Genomic DNA, 16152 nt, shown 5'->3' with positions numbered 1-16152 from the left:
ACTGTTAACATCAGAACTACAAAAAAAAATGACAAAAGCAACAAGGAAAACATGAAGAGAGAAAAGAACAAAGAAATTACAAAATAGTTACTAAACAATTAGTAAAATGACAATAAAAATTCTCACCTAGATATTAGACAAACAATAGAAGAGATCAATGAAACTGAGAGTTTTCTGAAAAGATAAAGCTAACAAACATTTAGCTAGACAAAGAAGAAAAGAAAGATACTCAAATAAATAAACTATTAAAAAGAGACATTAATAATGACATTATAGAAATACCAAGGATCATGAGGATATTACAAACAATTTTATGCCAACAAATTGAATAACATAGAAGAAATAGAAAAATCCCTAGGAACATACAATTTGTCAAGATAGAATCATGAAGAGAGAAAATGGAAACAGACTAATAATGAATGAGAAAATTAAATCAGTAATTAAAAAAACCAACAGATAAAAGCCCCAAACATATGGATTCACTGGTGAATTCTTCCAAATACTTAAAGAAAAATTAACATTAATATTTTGTGAAATCTTCCAAAAGAGTGAATAGAACACTTCCAAGTTAATTTTATGAGACCTGCTTCATTCTTACACCAACCCAGACAAGGACTTCACAAAAAAATAAAGTTGCAAGCCAATATCCCTGCTGGACTCATATGCAAAATTCTTCAATAAAAAACTGGCAAACTAAATTGAATAGCATATGCAAAGAATAATTTACAATAACCATGTGGGTTTTGACCATGGGATATAAGGAGAAGAGAGGAAGAATGAAAAAGAAGTAATTATGTGAAAAGATGAGTATGTTAATTAATTTGACTGTAGTGATCATTTCACAATATATACATATATTTCATGGCTGTACATTGTGTATCATAACAATATTTAAATATGAAACATTACTGTCTCCTTTTTCCCCTCTCTATGGATAGTATATAAGTAGGAGGGCGTTATAATTTTATTTTCCAAACTAGGATCATTTTGAGAAAGATAGGGGCTACGATTAATGGCTACGCCAAGACAGCAAGAGTTAACCTGGACTGTCCAGACAGCATTGAGATGTGTGGTCTCCACACCTATAAACTATTTAAACTTTTCTGATTTAGAGTTGATTTATCCAATGTTTGTGTAAAATGCTTCCAAAGTTTAGCCATAGATTTGCCAAAACTATGATAATGATGTTTTAAAAATACTAAAACATGTTTTCTTATGGTTGATCTTTTTTATTTTATTTTATTGCTGTGGAAAAATCATATTACATGGAATTGTAATTGTGGTACAGAGACATGAAATTTAATCTAGAATAATAAATATTTCTGTTCTTTTTTCTATTTTTCAAATAATATCAGAGCAGTAAAATATTCTATAATAAAAGTTTTCATGAAATATCATATTGCGTGTAAAAATATGTGTGATCAGTTATTTTGGTTGGTAAGAATATGAAATTGAAAGTTTAGGGTTTTATGTTAGTTAACTTGGCTCCTATTCATGGATATATATTGTATCTGTAATTTCAATCAGCTGTTTAATAAATGCATATGGCAGTTTGTAAAATATAGATCACTGTTGAAAAAATCCACTGTAAATGTTAGAAAAATAATTATGAACATAAAGAGTACTAGTGACAGACAGTCTCAGAAGTATCATTTTGTTTAATTCAATACAATTCTAAACATGTATTCTATGCCAGTAATGGTCCTGGGTATATAATGATGAAAGGAAACACTTCTTACCTTCGAAGAATTCAATAGTCTATATATTGGGAGTAAAAATTTGAACCAAGATTATAATAAAGCAAAAAATTACACAATAGATATTTGTGGCTGGTACTCTTGGCACATAGGGGTTAAAAATAGTGTGTGTTTTTGTAAAATTATTTCTCATGGGATTTTTCTTATGGAAAGCTGCAGGACCAAGCATTTTAGATAGAAAAAAATAATAAAAGGTTCAATAAGAACTGGAAAATGTACATACATCAATGCCATTATGAGAGTAGAGAAGGAAGGGTGAAGAAGAAGGTGAATCAGCATGGATTGAGAATTAAGTGTGAAATGTGGTTTTAATTGTCTTCTACTAAAATGAAGAAACTTTAGGTATATCTTACCTTTAAGGAAATGGCAGTTGGTAAAATATAGATCATTGTTGAAAAAATCCACTGTAAATGTTAGAAAAATAATTATGAACATAAAGAGTACTAGTGACAGACAGTCTCAGAAGTATCATTTATTGATATTGTTATAACAAAGTGAAGGAAGGTGAGGTGGAGCTGGCTTTCCTATCATTTAAAGGGAGATGGAGCCGGCTTTCCTATCATTTAAAGGCAGATAAATTGAAGGAAGATTTCATTGCTTGCTGGATATCACCCCAAATTCTCACCTGGGTAAAAGGGCAGATGGGCACCTGTCTGGTTTATTTACCATATCTTGTGTTCTGAACCAAAAGTGTAGTGTCAGGTAGATGGGTGGTTGTAGAAGACAATGAAGGAGAGGTGAATGAACTATATAACATCTGGGACACTTGACTAATTGCAGGACCTTAGAGATAAAGAATACTGTAACCCAATGAGTAGTAGCCCTAAGCAATGGAGGAAGGGTGAGCAATAATAACAGACATACCCATTCCAGAGTTCCCAATTGTAGACATATAGAGATAGATTTATGATAACATAAATCTCCTTCTAATTTTGCAATTGAAAAGTAATTGGAAACATCCTGGATTGCTTCCCAGTTGCAAATGAGGGAGTGAGAACCTAAAGTCAAGTGAGAATGCCACTGACTAGTACTATAGCAGTTGAGTTATATGGCTATTTGTGGTCAGAAAGAATAGGAAGCCTCTTCTCAGAGCAAAATGGGGGTGGAGTGAGGGAAGAAATGGGTGTGGATGTCACAGAAGGCCATACCTTAATCTCAGTCTCTTGATATTGTTATAACAATTGCTACTAATTTTACTTTACATTATTGTAGTACATTATCATTTACAAGAATGACTTTTATACAATAATGTCTACAAAAACAAAGGAGAATGGCAGGGCATTCAGGTATGTGGCTATTATTTTATAGAAGAGAAAATTGCAAGTGAAGAATATTGTATGTATTCTAGAGAAAGTCGAAGTAACAGAATATTCAGTCTATGATTTTATGATGATTTTTTTTCATTGCTGGTCTTTCTCAATTATTACTATCAGTCAGGTTTCTCATGCGAAGCCCAAAGTTCTGCTATCCCACAGAAGCAGTGAAGATTGTCATCTCAGTGCAAACCATGCAGAGAGGATGGCAAGGATTAAATTCCAAAGAGAAGATTTTTCAGCCAATCGTCCTTTACAGTTAAAAGAGCAACAACTAATAAAAGGTTATTTTTATCTTAGGGAGTATAAGGGCGATTCTCTTGACAACCATGCCAAATTTACCACATTGCTTACAGCAAGGATGGAAACCTCTGAGCTTTGCTTGGATCTATCAGGACAGGGGTAGATGTGTGTTTTGGATAGGGGATGTTACAACTCAACATAGATTTCCATGCTAAGCCAGAGTGGCAATTGAAATAAGCCTCCTGGTCAGTCTCCTTGTTCCAGAGCCCCATCTTCCCTTGTACTGATCCTTATCATGTTATGGATGTGGAGTGATTCTTGCAGGAACAGTTGTTTATGAAAGTACCAGGGTTGTTGCCCGAGTGATACAACGGACAGAACTGATGATCTAGTCTAGGCCATCTCCAGACACACAACATCCTTCATGGAAATTCCTCCAGTTTTCTAGATTGAATGGAGTACTTCTTACACCTGACACCATTTCCCTCCCCTTCTCTTACTAAACTAGGCTATATTAGAAGTTAGGGTAAAGGAAAATTTCAAGTAAATAAGGCTCTCTGGAGGTTTTCTGGCTCCAAGGCAACTCTTTTGTTCTATTTCTGCCAGCAGACCAAGAGGAAAGCCCGTCTAGAGGCCACATGGCTTACAGCAGACAATGAACTGAGAAAAGTGCCTGTGAAGTCACAGCCATTCATTCTCTTTATATCTGTCTCTGTCTCTCTCTCTCTCTCCACTTAACATTAATGGGGAGGATATATTATATGCCCAGGGAACAATTTTATGTGTTTGAAATAGAATGAGTAATGACATACAGTCCCTGCCTAATGAACTCACTAATAGAAAACTAATAAACCAAAAAGTACAGGAAGACAGAGGAGGGAAACTTTACCCAGACTGAAGGAGGAGAAAGACAAAGGATAGCTTCCTGACAGGAATGATACTACAACTGGATCTTAAGCAAGTAGTAGAACCTAGCCAGGGGAAAAAATGGGATCAAGGATGGATAAATTCTCTTTTCAATAATATAGCATGGGGAATCTTTCAACAATTGAATGGAGAATTCTAGGGATGGAGTGGCTGACGATTCCTTATCAATGGAACAGAAAGTGAAAGCAAGCACTAGGATATGAAACTAGAGATATACCCTGAGAACACGTCACAGAAGCCCTTGTTCAACCATAACAAACATGTGATCACTAAACTGCAGTCAATGGGAATATATGATGACTGTCAACAGGAAAGTGGCCTGGCTAGACTGGCAATTCGGAAGAACCATCCCATCCCCGCAGTGGTGGGGAATGGATTTAAGGGGCTGTGGATGGAGAGTGTGAGAATCCCAGGGACAAGTTCATAATCTCTTTCAGTAATCAAGGCTAGACTTAAAAGAGATTATAGGTTATGGACATGGAGAAAAAGATATATTTTAAGGGAACACACAATTAAATAAGTCATTAGTGAGAAGTGCTACAAATGACTCTTATGTTCCTAGTTTGAGAAGTTGGGTGGATAGTGGCACCACCATTTGGAGTGTTTTTATGCCTTTAGTATCTATGAAGGGGAATATTTCTTAAGCTTGACTGACCATTTCTCTACTGATTTGGTGTGGACTATAAACAGTCCCTGAGAATATATGCAAGAACCTGAGAGGGAGACAGAGACACTCAAGTGTAGGAGGAAAGTTGAATATCACTGTTACCATGTCAACCAGAAGGAATAAAAAGTAGAAGAAAAAAAATGAGGAGATAAACACTGTCAAATACAAAAAAGGAATGAGAAAATGAAGACCAAAATTTGGTGGTCATTATTGATAACTGTCCTCCTATGGGTTAAGGTGTATTTATCTTAGGCTAAGGAGATTTTATAGATAAGTGATTTTTGCTGCTTCTATCAGAATTATAAGACTAAAATTATGTTCTCTAAAAATAACAAACATACGTTGATTTAACATATTCTCCCTATCCTGGAAGTTCTTGGCAATTCAAATTTTGTAATTTGAAAATATTTTGAGCCTATTGCACCAGCACCCTCATCCCTCATTTTTACATTATGAAGATTGAGATGCTATTTAGGTTTACTGATGTTTCTACATGAAGTCACAAAGTCTGCATTGGAATCACCATACTTTTCTTTTGCATCTAATGTTTAAATTCTAGGCTTTGCTAGAATTACAATTTTCTACTCATGACTGTGATGAGGATTTTCCTTACAAGAAGTTTGTATACTAAGAGAGGACACCAAGGTATTTTCTGGGTCCTAGAGATAAGGAAGGGGAGAGTCGGGAAGAAAAGCTTGGGGTATTATAGGTATATTTTAAGGGAGACCAGCCACTTTTCCAGGCTCAGATACTATAATTGTGTCTGGAGGTATAAACTTTGTGAAAACTGGAAGATGTGCAATTAGCTATACTCCTATAAATGAGTATTTGACATGAGGTTTAGGCAGTTTGGAGGTATGATAAGGAATGTTATTGGAGCAGAGAAACTTCCTATACTACTGCTGTATCTGGAGAGATTTTACCAGGTTAGTGGTATAGCACCTTTCTTAAGTGGGCTGAAGTTTTGCAAATTTTGGTGGTAGTGATGGATAGACATATCAAGAAGAATTCAAAATATTTCCTGTAATGTCTACCCCATGATATTACACCTGTGAATATGCTATGTTGCTGGGCAAAAAGAACTTTCAAGACATAACCAACACTACTAGTTGTTTGACCTCAAAATAGGGAAAATACCCTGGACATAATATAATCATTTGTGGTTTTGAAAGCAGACGAGGAAGGGAGAAGTCGGGGAAATTGAAAACATTGAGAAGAAGTCAGTATGTTGTTGATAGCTTTAAGATGAAGGGGCCATGGAGACTACAATCATATATCCAAAAGGAACTGAATTCTGCCAACAATCTAAATGAGCTTGGGAGTGAATTCTTCCCCTAAGTGTCCAGAAGGAATTTCAGCTCTGCTAACACTTTGATTTCAGCCTTGTGAGACCTTGAACTGAGAACCCAGCCCAACCATGCTCGACTTCTGACATGCAGAACTGGGACATGAAAAATGATGTTATTCCAGGTTGCTAAAGTTGAGGTAATGTGTTACTCAGTGATAGAAACCTAGTGTTAGGCATAGTAGGGACTTTAAGGTACCTTAAGGGAGCATGTTGAAGAGGAAATTAATGTTTTAGGATAGTTGGGATGCTGGGATGGACTGGAGGCTCAGAATCTATTTTGAATATTGAAAGGAATGTGACCTCATTTTGTACTCAAGGTTGGGGAATCAGGAGTATAAGTTATAATTATAATGTAATCTAGGAGAAATAACAAAAAAATAACACTGGAACAACACAAGCTAAAGTAGTGAGAATTTCCACACAGTAAGAAAAACAACCTTAGGCAAAAAGAGAAGCTAACATATTCAGAGCCTTTGACTTTTCACTGGACATTTTTGTACTTCTGTACAAGATATGAAAAACTATCTTTTAAAAATGCCTACCTGAACTATAAGAGATAAATCAAGGAAATACATACTGGTTCAGTCTGGACCAGAATTAAACTGGAAGTAGCTGTTTGTAATAGCCCACTGTGGTGTTATAGTAAGAATCAAGGGGGGCCAATATTCAACAGAAGGAGTTATAGGAGCTCATCCAGCTAGTCTTTCACATCTGACACATCTCCTTTTCAAGGACTTCTTCATTTACATAATACTTTTTTAATGTTCTTATTAGTAAAACCACTGCCTTATATTTCACTCCATAAATTCCTATATTGAAACTCTTCACTATCCTACAGTGCTCCACAATCTCTTCCTTTGCAACTGAATTTTCTTCTTCCTTTTTTGCATTTTCATAGCGAAACAGGAAGAAGCAAAGTCTTATCATGTTTGTGAGTCATAATTTGATGAATATGAGTCAGAAGCAAATGATCCAAATATCCACTATCATCCATTCTAGAAATCTGAGTCATCCTAGGCTTTTCCCTTTTCTTTACCCTACATCTTGCCAGATCAAGTCTTGTAGACTATCTCTTTAATCTCTCTTATACCTATATCCTTCTTTCCAAATGCTTCTTTGCATGCTTATTCTTACCTGAATTAATAAAACAGCTTTGTGATCAATCTTCACTCCTCTGTCACATTTGGTCAGCATTACCTCTCCTCTTTAACCCCCCTCAAATTACACTTATCTTCAATAATATCATGTAATATACTATATCCATGCTCAAAATACTTTCCCCAAACCAAAGGCTTTCTGAACATAGTCAATAGCTTAACACACAAACTTCTTGAAACCCGGAATTTGACTTCCTAGTCATCCAGTATACTCTCAACTTTTTAAATTTTTCTACCATGTTCATTATTTTAAATATACCATTCCAGGTTCTGTGATGCTTCCCTACCTGTGGACATACTGTTCTCTTTGACTGACCTGAACTGTCCTCTCCATGTTTTTTTTTTTTCTTTTTGTCCTGGTAAATCCTTCTCATACTTAAACTCTCATGTGACACAGTACCTCCTCTGTGGTAATGTACAACCCTCAATCAACAAAACTTATATCCAGTGTCTTGGATGAATAGATATTCTACTATAGAAACTAAGGTTCTATAATCAATGATTTACTATTCTGTCTTCTCAACTGTCTATGAGCTCAATTTGGCTATTCCTACAGTTTACTGCAGTACCTGTTGCTTGGCCATTTCTGATGTTTGTTGCTATTATTCTAATTAATAATACATTTTTCTTCTGGTGCTATGAGATTGCAATAAGTGATATAACTTGATATTTATCTTCATCATTCCTCCTCTTTTGCTTTTTTTCTGTTTTCATATTCTTTTTTCTTTAGTCACCTCCTTCCTCACTAAGAACTCAGAGTTGGACATTATTAAACACTTACACATTAGTACAAAATAATCTGCCTTCTCTTTTGTTTGCCAATTATATAGGCTTCTATAGTTACAGAGGTATTTATGCTCTATCACTTTAAGGGAAGTTATTTTTGAGTGGGAACTGCAGATGTGTCCCTTCTCCTTCAATCACATCATATACTTGACAACCTATTTTGTGGGTACAAAAAGTAACTAAATGTTAGTGTGACAGAGCATGAGCCACCCCTATGGAAGTTAAATTGTAAAGCTCAGCATAGTTGCATAAAATAACTTGTATTTAAAAATTCATTGTTCCACACTTGAGGAGCTCGTAAGATATTTTTTCAGCACATTAAAACTTAATAATGATGATGAAACCTAGAAAGTACGCTAGAAATATTTTGTAAATTTTAAAAAATGTAATGTGAAATATTTCAAACATATCCCTAAGTAGAAAGAACAGAATAATGCTTCCCTGGGTACTCATCATCGACTTAAAATATTACTCACAAATGACCCATCACTTTCATCTCTTTCCTCCTACAAACTCCTCTCACCAATGAGATTATTTTAAAGCAAATTCCAATTCCAAACACCCATAAGGTTTCATCTGATAAAACTTCAATATGGTTCTCTGAAAGATAGCACTTTAAAAAGTATATAACTATAGTTTTATTATCATACCTTAAAATTACAGTAATTCCTCAGTATTATCCAGTTCCCATTTATTATGCAAATTTCCCACAACTATTTCATATATTTCTTTTTTATAGATGTTTTGACTAACTCAGGGTCCAAGTGAGATTCATATTTTTCAAGAGTTCTGACACTTCAACCATTGGAGGATAAAGCCATTGAGAGAACTGAAATAATTTTGAAATAATGTTTGACAATAGAGAATTGTCTAACTAAAGAGTAGTAGTGCCAAGTGTGGTGGTACACCCCTGTAATCCCAGTGGCTGGGGAGGCTGAGGCAGAAAGATCGCAAGTTCAAAGCCAGCCACAGCAAATGTGAGGTGCTAAGAAACTCAGGGAGACCCTGTCTCTAAATAAAATACAAAATAGGGGTAGGGATGTGGTTTCAGGGGTTGAGTGCCCCTGAGTTCAATCCCTGGTACCCACTCCCCAGAAAAAAGAGTAGCAGTATACTCACAGTTATGGTAACTGATATTTATAAAGAATTTTCATAGAGGTTCTTAAGATGGTGGATTAGTATGAGGCAGCATTTCTCTTAGCTACCAGTACCCATAACTCAAACAGCAGGAATAACACATCTCCCTGAGGTTTAGAGTGAGAATTCATGATCCTGGGAGGCAGTCTGTCCTAGGATAACCAGAGACTGTTCAACTCATTAATCGGAGATATCTATCTATCTATCTATCTATCTCTCTCTCTCTCTCTCTACTGGTCAGTGATCCGGAAGCCATCTTGGGATTACAGGTGGCAGAGCCTAAGGAAACTGGAAACCCAGATCCATGAGTTTGCATTTCACTGTGGGAATACAGGTTAGAGAAGCTGAAGAGAGCTGGGCTCTTCCCAGCTCCAAGAACCCAGAGGCTGACAGGGGCTGATGGGACTGGTTACAGTGGGTCAGAGTCAGAAAGTTGGAAGAGGGTGTGAGGGCATTTTTCCCTCAGATCACCCAGCCAGTCAATCCTCTGCCCTTCCCAGGGCATACCTTGGGATAGCACTTGCTGGGTCCCAGCACCAGCCTTGTTTCCAACTCTCTCACCCCACAGTGTGGCATCCACAGGTCTCTGTGTCCTGGCAGATCCAGAATCAGTTCATCACTCAATAGGGCTTTCCTGCTCCCCAGTACCCATTCTCCAATTCCTACCTGGCACCCAACCCTGCCCAGGTCTCATAGCTTATTGACTGGCCCACATTGACTTCAAATGATCCAACCTTGATACACTTGTAGGGAAATAGCTGGGTCCCCTGATGTGGCTAGGTCCCCAATTGCCCCACAGCTACTTAGCCACTGGACCACTCAGTGTGCAGCTTCATGGTCGCCTGCAGGCCTGGCCTTGATACACCCTGTGCAGAGCAGCTGATGGCCCCAGGTGGCTACTGAGATGGGAAGCTGAGAAACTTTTGAGCATGAGCAGAAACAATTGTTCAATTTTTAATTGAGTTTTTTCTCTTTTCTTTTTCTTTTTTTTTTCTCACATTTCCACCAATTTTGAAAGCAACTACTTTTCATGCATCAGTTTATTGAGGATTGAGATGTCTGAGTAGTATATTTCAGTTTTGTTTTTTTCATTCTTTTATTCATACCTTTTTTACTTTTAAAAATTTCATTATATATTATATATACATATATGTGTAAATATATATATATATATGTGTGTGTATATATATATATATATATATATATATATATATATATATATATATATTTCTCTTCCATATTTGTATCCCTTCTCTTTCCCTTTCTCCTCCTGGTAGTCAATCTTTATTATTCCCTCTTTCACTCTTCATTCATCCTTTAATTTTTTCTCCTCCTTCCTTATGGGCATCACATTCTGAACCACTCCTGTTCTCTCTTTGTTCACCATCTAAAATTGTGAACCCTTTTTGCAAACTTAGTGTTTTTCTTGTAGAGATTATCTAAACACATCATTTCTGTTTACTACAACAAAACTGTAGACGTCAAAGAAAGGGCTATTTGGTTTAAGGCTGTATACTGTTTGCATTGGTTGCTGTTATTATTTGTCTCCCCCTTAAGTGGAGGGTGCTAGAAAACTTCAGGGACATTATAAGTCTGAAGGGTAGAAACTGCTGCCTCAGATCCACAGTGCTAGAATAACATGAATAAACAGGTGAATAAATCACTCCAAACAAACCAATATGTGCCAAAATAGAGTAACAATGACAGCACAGTAGAAAAAATGTCAGAAAAGGAGTTTGGAACTACATAGTTAAATTGACCTGTGAGGTAAAGAATGAAGAAGGGAGTGAAATCAGGGATAAAATTCAGGAAGTAAAAGATCACTTCAATTCTAAAAAGGAATCAATTATAAATCTTTAAACTGAAGTAATCAACAAATCAAATTAAAATTTCAATGGAAAGTATCACCAACAGACTAGACCACTGGAAGACAGAACCTCAGGCAATGAAGGTGAAATATATATATATAATCTTGAAAATAAAGTTGACCACACAGAGAAGACAGTAGGAAACCATGAACAGAACTTCCAAGAATCATGGGATAACATGAAAAGACCAAATTTAAGATTGATCAGGACAGATGTATGTACAGAGATACAAACAAAAGGAATACACAATCTTTTCAAAGAAATAATATCATAAAACTGCCCAAACCTAAAGAACAAAATGGAAAATTAAATACAAGAGGCAATATGACAGACCCACCCACACCAAGGCACATTATAATGAACATGTCTAATATACAGAATAAAGAAAAATATTTAAAGGCTACCAGAGAAAAACAACAGGTAACATTTAGATGGAACCAATCTGGATTTTAGCTGATTTCTCAACCCAGAGCCTCAAAGATAGGAGGTCTTGGAATAATATATATCAAGCTATGAAAGAAAATGGATGCAGCTGAGAATAATATGCCTAGAAAAATTAAGGTTCAAATTTGAAGATGAAATAAAAACCTTCCATGACAAACAAAAATTAAAAGAATTCACAACTAGAAAGACTGCTCTACAGAACATACTCTACAAAATTTTCCACAAAGATCAAATGGAAAAAAATAAAAAAGGTAAAAACCAGCAAAGGGATGAACTACACAAAAGGAATAATCTATCAAAGGAGAAACTGATTCAAATTAAAAACCAGAAATAAGCCAAAATGACAAGCAATACAAATCATATCTCAATAATAATCTTGAATATTAATGGCATAAACTGATCAATCAATAGACATAGACTAGCAGATTGGATTAAAAAACAAGACCCAATAATATGCTCTCCCCTAAAGACTCACCTCATAGCCAAAGTCATCCACAGACTAAAGGTAAAAGGATGGGAAAAGCATGTCACCCTCAAGAATCACATAAACAAGCATAAACAGATAAAGTGGACTTCAAGCCAAAGTTAATCAGAAGGGACAAAGAAGAACATTTTATATGGCTTGTGGGAATTATATAACAGTAAGACATAACAATCATATTTATTCCCCAAACAATGGAGCATCTAGGTACATCAAACAACCCTTCTGAAATTCAAGAACCAAATAGACCATACACAATAATAATGGGTGACTTTAATACACCTCTGTTACCTACTGGAAGGATCCTCAAAATAAAAACTAAACAAAAAAAACTATAGAAGAAAACAGACCTATAAAGAATATTTCATCCATCAACAAGTATATGTAATTTCTTCTTAGCAGCACATGGATCCTTCTTTAAAATACACTGTATCTTATGCTACAAAGCAACTCTTAGCAAATAAAAATAAAAATATAGACATAATATCCTGCATTCTACCAGATCACAATGGAATAAAATTAAAAATAAATGATAGAATAAAAAATAGAAGCTACATTAATGCCTGGAGACTAAATAATACAGTATTTAATGATGAATGGATAGCATAAGAAATAGGGGACGAAATTAAAAAATACCTAGAAGTAAATGAGAATAGTGATACAATATATCAATATCTCTGGGATGCTATGAAGGCAGGGCTGACAGGAAAAGTGCATTAAGCTCCTTCATTAAAATAGCAGAAAGTCAATGAATAAATGATCTAACATTATATCTCAATGCCCTAGAAAAAGAAGAACAAAACAACACCAAATGCAGTAGAAGATAGGAAATAATTAAAATCAGAGCTGAAATTAATTAAATTAAAACAAAAGAAACAATTTGAAAAATTGACAAAATCAAAAGTTGGTTCTTTAAATAAATAAATAAAATTGATAAACCCTTAGCCACACCAATGAAGAGGAGAACAAAAACTCAAATTATTAAAATTCATGATGAAAAAGGAAATATCACAATGGATATTAATGAAATACAGAAGATAACCAGAAACTATTTTAAAAATTTATATTACAATAGAAAATCTTGAAGACATCCACAGATTTCTTGAGACATATGAACTATTCAAACTGAATCAGGAGGACATACACATTTAAGCAGATCAATTTCAAACAATAAAATAGACGGTGCCCTAAAAAGCCTACCAATTAAGAAAACTCTAGGACCAGATGAATTCATAACAGACTTCTACAAGATTTTCAAAGAATTAACACCAATACTCCTCACATTATTCCATTAAATTGAAAAAGAAGGAACCCTTCCAAACTCATTCTATGAAGCTAGTATCACTCTGATACCAAAATCAGATAAAGACATGTCAAGGAAAGAAAACTTCAAACCAATATTCCTGATGAACATAGATGCTAAAATTCTCAATAAAATTCTGACAAATTGCATGCAAAAACATGTTAAAAAGATAGGCCACTATGATCAAGTGGGGTTTATCCTAGAGATCCAAAGTTGGTTCAACATACAAAAATCAATGAATGTATAAATTAAATAGACTTAAAGGCAAGAATCGTATGATCATCTCAATAGATGCAGAAAAAGTAGTTGACAAAATGCAGTACCCCTTCACCACATTTATTCAAAATTTCCCTTGAACCTCTAGCCAGAGCATTCAAAGAGATGAAAGTAATTAAAGTAATATGTATAGGAAAAGAACTCCTCAAACTATCATTATTGGGTGACAAAATGATTCTATATTTTGAAGACTTAAAAACATTACACCAGAAAACTCCTAGAACTAACAAATGAATTCAGGAAATTTAATTTAATCAAATGTGCTCTATATATCAGTGATGAGTGAACTAAAAGAGAAATTAGGAAAACTGCTCTATTCACAATAGCCTCAAAAAATTGTGAATAAATGTAACAAAAGAGGTGAAAGACCTCTACAGTGAAAACTACAGAACACTAAAGAAAGAAATAAAAGATCTTAGAAGATGGAAAGATCTCCCATGCTCTTGGATAGGCAGAATTAATAGTGTCAAAATGGCCATACTATCGAAAGTGTTGATTTAATGAAATCCCTATTAAAATTCCAATGACATTATTCATAGAAATAGAAAGTCAATCATGAAATTCATTTGGAAAAAGAAGAGACCTTGAATAGCTGAATCCTTATCAAGAAAAGTTAAGCAGGAGGCATCACAATACTAGACCTTAAATTGTACTACAGAACAATAATAACAAAAAAATAATGGTATTGGCAACAACACAGACATGAAGACCAGTGGTATAGAATAGAAGACATAGAGACAAACCCATATAAATCCAGTTATCTCATATTAGACAAAGGTGCCATAAACATACAATGGAGAAAAAAATAACCTCTTCAACTAACGGTGCTGGGAAAACTAGAAATCCATATGAAGTCGAATGAAATTGAATGCCTATCTCTCACCCTGCACAAAACTCAACTCAAAGTAGATCAAGGACATAGATACTAGACCAGAGACACTGCACCTACTAGAAGAAAAAGTAGGCCCAAATCTTCACCATGTTAGCTTAGGAACTGACTTCCTTAACAAGGCCCCTAAAGCATAAGAATTAAAATCAAGAATCAATAAATGAGATGGAATAAAACAAAGTTAAGAATTAATAACAGGAGGAGAGAGCTGACAGAATAGGAGAAAATATTTACCACTTGTACCTCAGATAGAGGATTCATCTCCAGGATATATAAAGAGCTCAACAAACTTAACACCAAAAAACAAATAACCCAATCAATAAATGGGTTAAGGAAATGAACAGACAATTCACAGAAGAAATATAATCAATTAACAAATGTATGAATAAATGTTTAACATCTCTAGCAATTAGAGATATCCAAATCAAAACTACACTGTGATTTTATCTCACACCAGTCAGAATAGCAATTATCAAGAATACAAGCAAAAATAATTGTTGGTGAGAATGTGGGGAAAAAGGTACACTCATACATTGGGGATGGGGCTGCAAATTGGTGCAACCACTATGGTAAGCAGTATGAAGATTTCTCAGAAAACTTGGAATGAAAACACCACTTGACTCAGTTATCCCACTCCTCAGTTTATACCCAGAGGACTTGAAATCAGCATACTACAGTGACACGGCCAAATCTATGTTTATAGCACCTCAAATCACAATAGCTAAACTATGAAACCAATCTAGGTGCCCTTCCACAGATGAGTGGATAAAGAAAATGTAGTGTATATATACACAATGGAATATTATTTAGCCTGAAATAAGAATTAACTCATGGCATTTGCTAGTAAATAGATGGAGCTGGAGAATAGCACGCTAAGTGAAATAAGAAAATCCCAAAGATTCAAAGGCTGAACATTTTCTCTGATATGTGGATAATAATTTACAATAAGGGGAGGGGACTTGGGAAGAATAGAGGTACTTTCAATTCCACAGAGGGGAGTAAAGGGAGAGGAGAAGGTATGGAGGTAGAACAGATAGTAGAATGGATCAGATATTGTTACCCTATATGCATATATGATTACACAACCTGAGTAAGTCTGCATTATGTACAAGGAGTATAATGAGAATTTGAGGAAAGCCATCCATGAATTACATGAGGATCTTCTCTCAGCATGGAAGCCAGGGAGATTTAGGCTCCGCCTTGGGAACTACGCATGGCTCGCCACAGCAATAGATTGACCAATGCATGTGACCTTTTTCTCTGCTATGCTAGGATGATCTCTTATAGTAGCTCTGGAGGTGGCCATAACCCGTTGGGAACTGGACAGTCCACCTTTAAAATAAAGCAGGCAGAGGCTCCATTTTGACAGAGTCTAGAAGATCAATCTATTGGATCATCTTGCTTGTCCTGCCGCTGCTTTTGAAACTACTTTCTGTGTTCTATGGGGGGGGGGGTTGCAGTTTTATTTCCCTTAACTTTTATTTCTCAGCCAGCCCATTCCACCCAGGGGGACCCCATTCTCTCCACCCACACTGGACATGGGTAAGAACTTTAAT

General features: G+C 35.4%; 1 protein-coding gene across 2 annotated transcripts in view; it reads right to left on the bottom strand.

Moving 5' to 3' along the window:
* Cfap299 (cilia and flagella associated protein 299) overlaps positions 1-16152 on the bottom strand; it is a 644193-nt gene that overhangs the window by 46656 nt on the left and 581385 nt on the right. The window lies entirely within an intron of this gene.

This window comes from Marmota monax, unplaced genomic scaffold (genome assembly GCF_021218885.2).
Source record: "Marmota monax isolate L192 unplaced genomic scaffold, Marmota_monax_Labrador192_F-V1.1 WCK01_AAM20220418_F8-fsc00112, whole genome shotgun sequence".
NCBI classification, from domain to species: domain Eukaryota; kingdom Metazoa; phylum Chordata; class Mammalia; order Rodentia; family Sciuridae; genus Marmota; species Marmota monax.
Note: the sequence above shows the minus strand (reverse complement) of the source record. Positions and strands in the feature narration are given on the sequence as shown.